This window comes from Salvelinus sp. IW2-2015, linkage group LG11 (genome assembly GCF_002910315.2).
Source record: "Salvelinus sp. IW2-2015 linkage group LG11, ASM291031v2, whole genome shotgun sequence".
In the NCBI taxonomy this organism is placed as follows: Eukaryota; Metazoa; Chordata; class Actinopteri; order Salmoniformes; family Salmonidae; genus Salvelinus; species Salvelinus sp. IW2-2015.
This window is the reverse complement of record NC_036851.1, coordinates 37,780,023-37,791,681: the sequence shown is the minus strand read 5'-3', so window position 1 is coordinate 37,791,681 and position 11,659 is coordinate 37,780,023. Positions and strand designations below refer to the sequence as shown.

The 11,659-nt window shown below is 42.5% G+C and overlaps 1 pseudogene; it reads right to left on the bottom strand.

The window, feature by feature from the left end:
* Positions 1-1,756: 1,756 nt before the first annotated feature.
* Positions 1,757-3,651, bottom strand: LOC139028436 (general transcription factor II-I repeat domain-containing protein 2-like; annotated as a pseudogene).
* Positions 3,652-11,659: the final 8,008 nt, after the last annotated feature.

Below are 11,659 nucleotides of genomic sequence, written 5' to 3'. Positions count from 1 at the left end.
GTGTGTGTTTGGATTAAAAGCTATTAGGTAAGTGTGGTGAACATACACAATATACACACCAGCCATATGGGGGGAAAACTCCCCCCCCCCGCGCTTGTCATTACAAACAACCTCCTAACTCCCAAACCGTCGGATCAGTTGGTGTGGTGAGTGGAGCATTCTACCATGCTTTCTTCACTGTGTAAAGGAGCAAAAGGCTAACAACAACAACCTCAGCCAACCTCAGTTAACCTTCCCACCCTGGGGAAACCAACCAGTCATAAAGTTTACTGTGATGGCAGAGGGTTAACTAGTGATAATGCTTTATGTATAGTGGAACAAAACAGATGTGAAGTGTTATGCTCTGTGTGTATGTTCTGCATCTCCTTCCACCCAACTGTAAAGGTATTAGTTGGTGGGTCCAGTTCTTGTGTCGTTTATTTTTAGGTCACTCTCCGGTTTTATGTATCTTGAAATTCCACCCGTTTCTTTGGGTTGAAATCAATTTCCTGTCTGTGATGTTTTTAAGATAACTTAATCAGCTGCGTAAACAAATATTTCCCTTCAGATATTGAAGATCGTAATCTCTGATTTAGCTATTCTATTTAATTCTCTTCCTGTCAGGTCTACTCATTCTCAGGGCTCGTAAACGTATGGAAACCTAAATAAACACTGGTATGTGCCAAGAGAGCACGCAGTGACGCCTACGGTGTACATTGACAAAACAAATTGTAATCTTGTGGGGTGCAAAGGATGTGCTCCTTATTGCATCTTGTTATTTTCAATTAATTGTAAAGCAAATATTCACACTTTACTTGAGCATTTATTTTAATCACGCCATTCAGAAATCAACCACAGGTGCTCATCAATTGCCCACATAATTGACCTTCATCACCCCCATGATGAATTCTTTAATCAGATCTTGATTTATCATTTCTATAGATCATGGTAGGGAGTGTGTGTACAGTGGTGAATGTACAAGAATGAACATGAATCACCCACTTGGGGACAACATTTTTGTCACCACCGCTAAGAGTGTGAAGACAACCAAGATCTTAGAATAACAAGTTCCACAGAAGTCATTTGTTGAAGCAGCGAAGTCACGAGTTAAAATCTTTACATGTTGAATCTCTAGTTGCAGTAGTAAAAGAGAAGGCAAATTGGAAACGTTGTCTAAGTCCTCCCCATCAGTTGGTACTGTCCATTAAAACTTCTTTAATCTACTACTTTGCGTTTCTTTTCACCACTGATATTCATAGTAGCCTAGCAGAAGGGCTTCATTGTTTCCTGGTCCTACGCTTGTTTAGACCTTCAGAATCAGAATGACTGGAGAAGTGGCCAGGGTCGACGTGAGTAAGACCACCACACAAGTTAACCACAATTTCCTCATACTACAGCTGAAAAACTGCAACCATTCATTTATTCCATCCCCTCTACTAGGCTCTGCATATTACTACAAGATGTGGATTTCAAAGAATCAACTCTGACTTTTTCATGATTCTACTGATTGTAATGAATAACTCGTAACCTCAACATATCTTTGGTTGTTAAATGCCTTGAGTGACAACGGAGACATTAGAAGGGTGGCGAACACTACCATTATGGTTCAAGGTTGAAACTATATTTTAGACAGTTTATGCAAGGTCCAACTTAAAGGGACAGATCTGCAGTTCTACAACATCCACTGAATTTACAGTGCTTGTAAAGTATTCAGACCCCTGGACTTTTAAACGCATTTTTGTTATGTTACGCTATTCTAATGGATTAAATACATTTCTCAAGGCAATCTACACCACAAACCCAATATGACAAAATGAAAACAGGTTTGCCACACTTTGTATACAAAATAGTATATCTGAATTTGTGCAACAAAGACCAGATACTGGCATCTCTTCTTGGATGCTAGTTCATCAATGTCTGGGCTCAGGCTCTGAGCTGAAGAAATCCTCAGTATCGAGCGAAGGTGTTCATCAGTCAGACGTCTCCTGTGAGTTGTTTTGGTCATCTTCATCGAGGGGAAAAGTTGCTCGCATAGATAAGTGCTGCCGAACATGGAGAGCATCTGAGCAGCTTGGGTGCGGAGCTGAGGCATTGTGTCAGGGATGAACCGTGGAAACTGTGCGGCGCCCACAGCATCATACTTTGACTTCAGCGTGTCGTTGCCAGCTGAGTTCTATCCGCTCCATTTGGATGTTGGTTGGTGCATTTTCACATCAACTGCGAAGGGATTACTAAACAGTTCAAACCTACATTTCTGGACATCGAAGTCGGCAAATCGCCGGCTAAACTCAGCGGCGAGAACACTGAGTTTTTCAGCAAACTGTGCGCATGGGAACACGGCGGTAAGGATCTGCGCTTTTATGGTTGGCAGCAGGGAAAATGGCAATGGTTTCCTTGCAGCATCTGATTCTCCCACAGCAGCACAGTTTAGTTTTAAAGGCCCTCACTGCAGCGTACATGTCTGTGATGATGCGCCCCGCGCCCTGAAGCTGCAGGTTAGCGCATCGAGATGGCTCGAGATGTCACAGAGAAAGGCCAGCTCACACAGAACTTTTGCTCCCGGAGCTCTGCTGTATCCTTCTTTGGTTTCCAGGAATTGACATATTTCCTCACCAGCAGTCGAAACATCTGTTCAGTACTTTTCCTTGCTTAGCCATCTCACCTCTGTGTGATACGGCACGTCTGCGTATTCCGAACCACACTCTCTAGAAAAAATTAAACTGGCGGTGATTCAGACCTTTGGCTCTTATAAAGTTAACTACCTGTGTTACTGTGGTCATAACATGTTCCATCTTTAGGGCTTTGGCACACAGTGATTCCTGATGTATGATGCAGTGGTAAACAGTTAGCTCACCTGCACAGTTCTCTTCCCGCATCTTCTCCCGAACCATGCCCACCAGTCACTCTTTTTCCAGCACATCGCTGGCGCACCATCTGTCGTTAATCCAACGAGTTTATCCCACGGCAGCTTTATTTCAGTTACACATTTGGAAACCTCCTCAAAGATTCCTTTCCTGTGGTTGTGCCATGCATTGATTTGAATCCCAATAGCTCCTCCGTAACACACAGATTTGAGTCCACTCCACGGATGAAGACTGAAGCTGAGCAGTATCAGATGCGTCGCAGCTCTAATCCACAGCGAGGGAGAACGCAACAATCTTTTCCCTTTTCCATCAGCTGGTCATACAAATTGGTGGCAAGATCACATGTGCGATCAGCTACTGTGTTCCTGCTCAGGCTCACGTTTGAAAATGCTTGCTTTTTCTCTGGGCAAACGAGGTCACAAATTTCATCATGCACTTTTTCACGAACTCTCCTCATTAAAGGGCCGGGCTGATTTTGCGATCTCTGCTGCACTATATAACGAGCCTTTACAGCAGCCTCACTTTGTGATGTGGCTTTTTTGAACATATTCTGTTGTGAAACCAAACTTCTTTTCATCCTCTACTTTCTGGCTCCTTTGAGTCATGTCCAGGTCCTTGTATTGTCATGGTGTTTCGTTTCATATGGTCGCTCTAATGTTGTACTCCTTACTTACAGCCACGTTGACTCCACAAACAAGACAAACAGGTTTGCCTTTTACATATGTAAACAGATATTCTGCCTCCCACTTGTCCAGAAAGCTCCTGTTTTCTGCCTTTCTTTTCGCCATTTTTGGGAAGGGATAGCGCGCTGACAGTTTGTAACGTCTATGTTGCTATGACTACTGTCACAGAGGAGAGGGCGTTTCTGGTCCTGTCCTGATTGGCGCGCGAAAACAACAGCAGAGCATTATGGATTCGTAGTATTAGCGTGAATGCGCTGTAATATACCGGGGCCAGCTCATAGTAGAATTTGGTATTGTCTCGCGGGCCAAATATAATTACCAGAGTTTGACACCATTGTGATATGGTGTAGAGGAACAGTAAGATGTTATACACCAGTGCCCCCTGGTGATAGAATCACAAAGTAACTTTTTTATGAAAATTTCTACAGAAATTTCCTTGTAATATGTTTGCTGGTATTCTAAGGATTGTACATTTCCTATACTGTCCTATGGAAGGAAAGTGTCACTAACAAATACGTTCAACCTTTTATTCAAATAATTCCAACCATTTGCCTCCTGTGTCTGCATCTGTGTCTCCCCTTGTGTCATGATGGTATGTGTGTTTGTAATTGGTGGACAGTAGGTGCATCAAAATCAGGGAAATAATACTGAATAAAATGTTTAAAAAAGGCTGTTACTCACCTGATAATGTTATGGCCACCGGATAACATAAGAACTTATGCAGACAAATATATTACGTTATGCCATCTATTTTGTGAAGTGCACCAGTCCCTCCTGCAACAAAGCACCACCACAACATGATGCTGCCACCCCCGTGCTTCACGGTTGGGATGGTGTTCTTCAGCTTGCAAGCTTACCCCTTTTTCCTCCAAACATAATGATGGTCATTATGGCCAAACCGTAGTCTGGCTTTTTAATGGCGGTTTTGGAGCAGTGGCTTCTTCCTTGCTGAGTGCCTTTCAGGTTATGTCGATATAGGACTCGTTTTACTGTGGATAAAAATACTTTTGTACCGGATTCCTCCAGCATCTTCACAAGTTCCTTTGGTGTTGGTCTGGGATTGATTTGCAGTTTTTGCACCAAAGTACGTTCATCTCTATTTCAAGGTAGGCCTTGAAATACATCCACAGGTACACCTCCAATTGACTCATGATGTCAATTAGACTATCAGAAGCTTTTAAAGCCATAACATATTTTTCTGGAATTTTCCAAGCTACTTAAAGGCACAGCCAACTTAGTGTATGTAAACTTCTGACCCACTGGAATTGTGATTATAAGTGAAATAATCTGTCTGTAAACAATTGTTGGAAAAATTACTTGTGTCAGGATTCACCTAGGGGTCATGATTGGGGCTGTACATTTTTTAAATATTAGAATAATTTATTATGCTTATGTTTTATTAATATAAGGGGAGTGGTTGTAAGACCCCTCCCTCCTCACATTTATTGCGTCCTAGACTACAGATTAACAATATATATTCATTATATAGTTTTAGAATTGTTCCACAGTTGTTCTCTCTCTCTCTCTCTCTCTCTCTCTCTCTCTCTCTCTCTCTCTCTCTCTTTCTCTCTTTCTCTCTTTCTCTCTCTCTCTCTGAGAGACCCCTCTTAGAAATGTGTGACAGACAGAACTCTGCAGGGGAGTGTGGGAGATAAGAGACTACTCAGACATTCCACAATAAAACTACTTTGGGGAGGGGACATTTATTGCCTAGCTTTTAAATAAACACTGAAACTCTATGTTTGTATAGCTATGGATGCAGGGTTTTGGTCTCAGGAATAAAAAGGTAATGACGTAGTCWGTGACATCACTAAGGCGGGACTTTGGTTTAATAAAACAACTTGAGACCTTTTGTTTGATGCAGAACTTACTCGGGAACATGCGTGCTATGTTCCTGATTGTCAACTTCTGTCTGCAATTGCATTGGGTTTTGAATTATTTAATAAAAGATATTGTCATAATGCTAATTTCACAAATGAACCAATGATTGACAAGGACGAAGTAGGAACGAACCCTAACACATGCACAAAGTAGATGTCCTAACCATCTTGCCAAAACAATAGTTTATGAAGAAATGCGTGGAGTGGTTTAAAAACGAGTTTTAATGACTCCAACCTAAGTGTATGTAAACTTCCGACTTTAACTGTAAGGTCCCACAGTTGACAGTGCATGTCAGAGCAAAAACCAAGCCATGAGGTTGAAGGAATTGTCCGTAGAGCTCCGAGACAGGATTGTGTCGAGTTACAGATCTGGGGAAGGGTACCAAAACATTTCTGCAGCATTGAAGGTCCCCAAGAACACAGTGGCCTCCATCATTCTTAAATGGAAGAAGTTTGGAACATCCAAAACTATTCCTAGAGCTGGCCGCCCGGCCAAAGTGAGCAATCGAGGGAGAAGGGCCTTAGTCAGGGAGGAGACCAAGAACCTGATGGTCACTCTGACAGAGCTCTAGAGTTCCTCTGTGGAGATGGGAGAACCTTCCAGAAGGACAACCATCTCTGCAGCACTCCACAAATCAGGCCTTTATGGTAGAGTGGCCAGATGGAAGACACTCCTCAATAAAAGGCACATTAGCTTTTGATGGCGCCGACGCAGATGGCAGCATCGTGACTAGCTCTTAAGCAACGTTATTAGCTCAGGAATTGTTTTGTGTCATTACATACAGCTGGGAAGAACTATTGGATATTAGAACGCCGGTAACTCACCAGAACTTCCAGCATTACGATCAGGATTACATCTTCCCTGGAGCAGATCCTTTGTTTGCTCTCCCGAGAGCAAGCAAACGTTTCCAGAGGATGACCCAAAACAACGCCGGCGAAGCAGAAGTAATCGAGCCGGTCTTCTGGTCCAACTTATGAAGCGTGTACACCCGAGTATTATTCGCTAATGTCCAATGTCTGGATAATAAAATAAAAGCTCAAGGCGAGAGTTGCTTTTCAGAGGGAAACCAGGGATTGTAACATACTCTGCTTCATGGAAACATGGCTCTCTCAAGATATACTGTCTGAGTCTGTAAAGCAAGTTGGGTTCTCAGTACATCGTGCCGACAGGAACAAATATCTCTCCGGGAAGCAGAAGGGTGGAGGTACTGTATATGTTTTATGATTAACGATTTATGGTGTAACTTTGATAACATACAGGAACTCAAGTCCTTCTGTTCACCCGACCTAGAATATCTCACAGTTAAATGCCAACCGTACTATCTCCCGAGATAATTTTTGTCAATAATAGCCACAGCGGTCTATATCCCCCCCAAGCAGATACCACTACGGCCCTCAAAGAACTTCACTGGACTTTATGCAAACTGGAAACCACATATCCTGAGGCTGCATTTATTGTAGCTGGGGATTTTAACAAAGCAAATTTGAGGAAAAGGCTCTCGAAACGATCAACTTATTGATTGCTGTACTCGCGTTGCTTAAACCCTCGACCATTGCTACACTACCTTCCAGAATGCATATAAGGCCCTCCCCCACCCTCCATTCGGCAAATCTGATCAAGATTCCATCTTGCTCCTCCCCTCCTATAGGCAGAAACTCAAACAGGAAACACCTGTGGTGAGGACTATTCAACGCTGGTCTGACCAATCGGAATCCACGCTTCAAGATCGTTTTGGTCACGCGGACTGGGATATGTTTAGAGTAGCTTCAGAAAATAGTATCAACACATAATCCGATACGGTGAATGAGTTCATCAGGAAGTGCATAGGAGATGTTGTACCAACTGTGACTATTAAAACCTACCCCAACCAGAAACAGTGGATAGATGGGAGAATTCGCGCAAAACTGTAAGCACGAAGCACTGCATTTAACCAGGGCAAGAAGACTGGGAATATGGAAGAATACAAACAGCAAAGCAATCAAGCAGGCTAAACGTCGGTATAGGCACAAGGTTGAGTCCCATGTCAACGGCTCAGACACGAGATGTATGTGGCAGGGTCTACAGACAATCACAGATAATAAAAGGAAAACCAGCCACGTTGCGGACACCGACGTCTCGCTTCCGGACAGGCTGAACACCTTTTTCGCTCGCTTTGAGGATAATACAGTGCCAGCGACGCGGCCCGCTACCAAGGACTGTGGGCTCTCCTTCTTCGCGGCCAACGTGAGTAAGACATTTAAGCGTGTTAATCCTCGCAAGGTTTCCGGCCCAGATGGTATCCCTAGCTGCGTCCTCTGAGCATGCGCAGACCAGCTGGCTGGTGTGTTCACACAGATATATTGAAATATCTCCTTATCCCAGTCTGTTGTCCCCACATGCGCCAAGATGGCCACCATTGTCCCTGTACCTAAGAAAACAAAAGGTATTTGAACTAAATGACTATCGCCCTGTAGCACTCACCTCTGTCATGAAGTGCTTTGAGAGACTAGTCAAGGATCATATCACCTCCACCTTACCTGCCACCCTAGACCCTCTTCAATTTGCTTACCGCCCCAATAGATCCACAGACGATGCAATCGCCACCACACTGCCCTGTCCCATCTGGACAAGAGGCATACCTATGTAAGAATGCTGTTCATTGACTATAGCTCAGCATTCAACACCATAGTACCCTCCAAGCTCATCATCAATCTCGATGCCCTGGGTTTGAACCCTGCCATGTGAAACTGGGTCCTGGACTTCCTGACGGGTCTCCTCCAGGTGGTGAAGGTAGGAAACAACACCTCTTCTTCGCTGATCCTCAACACTGGGTCCCCACAAGTGTGCGTGCTCAGCCCCCTCCTGTACTCCCTGTTCACCCATGACTGCGTGGCCAAGCACTCCTCCAACTCAATCATCAAGTTGGCAGACGACACAACAGTAGTAGGCTTGATTACCAACAACGATGAGATAGCCTACAGGGAGGAGGTGAGGGCTCTGGGAGTGTGGTGCCAGGAAAATAATCTCTCACTCAACGTCAACAAAACAAAGGAGATGATTGTGGACTTCAGGAAACAGCAGAGGGAGCACCCCCTTATCCACATCGATGGGACCACAGTGGAGAAGGTGGAAAGCAGGTGCTTCTACACCTGCATTGCATGCTGTTTGGGGTTTTAGGCTGGGTTTCTATACAGCACTTTGTGACATCAGCTGACGTAAGAAGGGCTTTATAAATACATTTGATTGATAAAAAAAAAATTGAAGTACCTTGGCGTACACATCACAGACAATCTGAAATGGTCCACCCACACAGACAGTGTGGTGAAGAAGGCAACAGCGCCTCTTCAACCTCAGGAGGTTAAAGACATTTGGCTTAACACCTAAAACCCTCACAAACTTTTACAGATGCACAATTGAGAGCATCCTGTTGGGCTGTATCACCGCCTGGTATGGCAACTGCACCGCCCACAACCACAAAGCTCTCCAGAGGGTGGTGCGGTCTAGCCAACGTATTACCGGGGGCAAACATCCCGCCCTCCTGGACACCTACAGCACCCGATGCCATAGGAAGGCCAAAAAGATCATCAAGGACATCAACCATCCGAGCCACTGCCTGTTCACCCCGCTATCATGCAGAAGGTGAGGTCAGTACAGGTGCATCAAAGCTGGGACCGAGAGACTGAAAACAGCTTTTATCTCAAGGCCATCAGACTGCTAAACAGCCATCACTATCACATCAGGGGTGGCTGCCTGTCGACACAGATTAGGAATCACTGACCACTTTTAGAAATGGATCACTAGCCACTTTAATAATGTTCCATATTTAGCATTACTCATCTCATATGTATAAACCACACTCCATACAATTCTACTTTATCTTAGTCACTTTTAAAATGTGTTTACTTATTGCATCACCCATTTCATATGTATATACTGTATTGTATTCTATACTACACCACTGACTTTTAAACAGCCATCTCCAGCACATCAGAGGCTGCTGCCTATAGACATAGATTAGGAATCACTGGCCACTTTAAGGAAATGAAACATTAGCCACTTTAATAATGTCTCCGTATCTTGCATTACTCATCTCATATGTGTAAACTGTACTCTATACTATTCTATGGTATCTTAGTCACTTTAATTGTTTATAAATATTGCATTACCCATCTCATATGTGTACATGTACTCTATACTATGCCACTGTGTCTCAGTCCAATGACGCTCTGTGTATTTTGGGTATATTTTGTGAAACTGTTAGATATTACTTGTTAGATATTACAGCACTGTCGGAGATAGAAGAACAAACATTTTGCTACACCCGCAATAACATCTGCTAAACACATGTATGTGACCAATAAAATTTGATTTGATTTGACAGCTCGCTTGGAGTTTGCCAAAAGGAACTGTCAGGTTCACCTTGGGGTCATGATAAGGGCTGTACCAAATATTTGATGTATTATAATAATTGATTATGCTTATGTTGTATTAATAGAAGGGGAGGGGTTATAAMACCTCCCTCCTTACATTTATAGGGTCCTAGACTACAGATGAACAATATATATATATATTCATTAGAAAGGTTTAATATTGTTCCAGTCTTTTCTAATCTCTGCCTCTTATAAAGAAACTGTCTGAGAAATGCTAATTTCACCAATGAGCCAATGATTAACAAGGAACGAACCCCAACATTTGGCGAGCTTGCCAGGAGTGAGTGTCCACCCCGGTTGGAGGAGATTCCACACCATGGTGCCAGAGCTCCAAATTAAACATGGTAAGCAGACACCTGTTTAATATAAGTCTGTAATTAATTGGCATTCACTGGTGTGGTTTCCCTCTAACAAGTAAGTGGCAGCTCACTTACTCTAAAATATAGACATACCCTTTGAATATGACATGGTTTGGATAAATTACTTAACGGGCTGTTGTTGAAATGCATGATGTCAATATAGGATGAATGAAATTAATGATTGATGATTTTAATTTTGGCTAGTAATGCAAGCGACCATTACTGAATACTAGTTTTTTTGGTTTTGGAGAGGTGGTTATAATACTCATCTCTTCTATTTTATTTCGGGTTGTAATGCGGGTGACCATTACTGAATACTAGTTCTTTTGGTTTTGAAGAGGTTGTTCAGTGTTAATCATCTATTTTTATTTTGGGTTGTAATGAGGGCGACCATTACTGAATACTAGTTTATTTTGAAGAGGTACCCAGTGAATGAGTTGAGTTGTTTATGAATAGTGAGTTGTATGTTTCCTTGTTTGTTTGTCTGTGGATTTTGGCGGGGTTTATTGGCTAATGGCCCAATGGCGGAATAAAAAGTTAGGAGCATCATGAGGCAGGAAAATTATGTGGATATATTGAAGCAACATCTCAAGACATCAGTCAGGAAGTTAAAGCTTGGTCACAAATGGGTCTTCAAAAATGGACAATGACCCAAAGCATACTTCCAAAGTTGTGGTAAAATGGCTTAAGGACAACAAAGTCAAGGTATTGGAGTGGCCATCACAAAGCCCTGACCTCAATCCTACAGAAAATATGTGGGCAGAACTGAAAAAGCATTTGCGAGCAAGGAGGCCTATAAACCTGACTCAGTTACACCAGCTCTGTCAGGAGGAATGGGCCAAAATTCCCCCAACTTATTGTGGGAAGCTTGTGGAAGGCTACCCGAAACGTTTGACCCATGTTAAACAATTTAAAGACAATGCTACCAAATACTAATTGAGTGTATGTAAACTTCTGATCCACTTGGAATGTGATGAAAGAAATAAAAGCTGAAATAAATCATTCTCTCTACTATTATTCTGACATTTCACATTCTTAAAATAAAGTGGTGATCCTAACTGACCTAAGACAGGGAATTHTTACTAGGATTAAATGTCAGGAATTGTGAAAAACTGAGTTTAAATGTATTTGGCTAAGGTGTATGCAAACTTCCAACTTCAACGGTATATAGACAGGTGTGTGCCTTTCCAAATCATGTCCAATCAATTACATTTACCACAGGTGGACTCCAATAAAGTTGTAGAAATTTCTCAAGGATGATCAATGGAAACAGTGCGCACCTAAGTTCAATTTCGAGTCTCATAGCAAAGGGTCTGAATACTAATGTAAATAAGGTATTTCTGTTTTTTATTTTTGATGTGTGCAAAACTTTCAAAAAAACTGTTTTCGCTTTGTCATTATGGGGTATTGTGTGTAGATAATATTTTATCAATTTTAGAATAAGGCTATAATATATCAAAATGTGGAAAAAGTAAAGGGGTCTG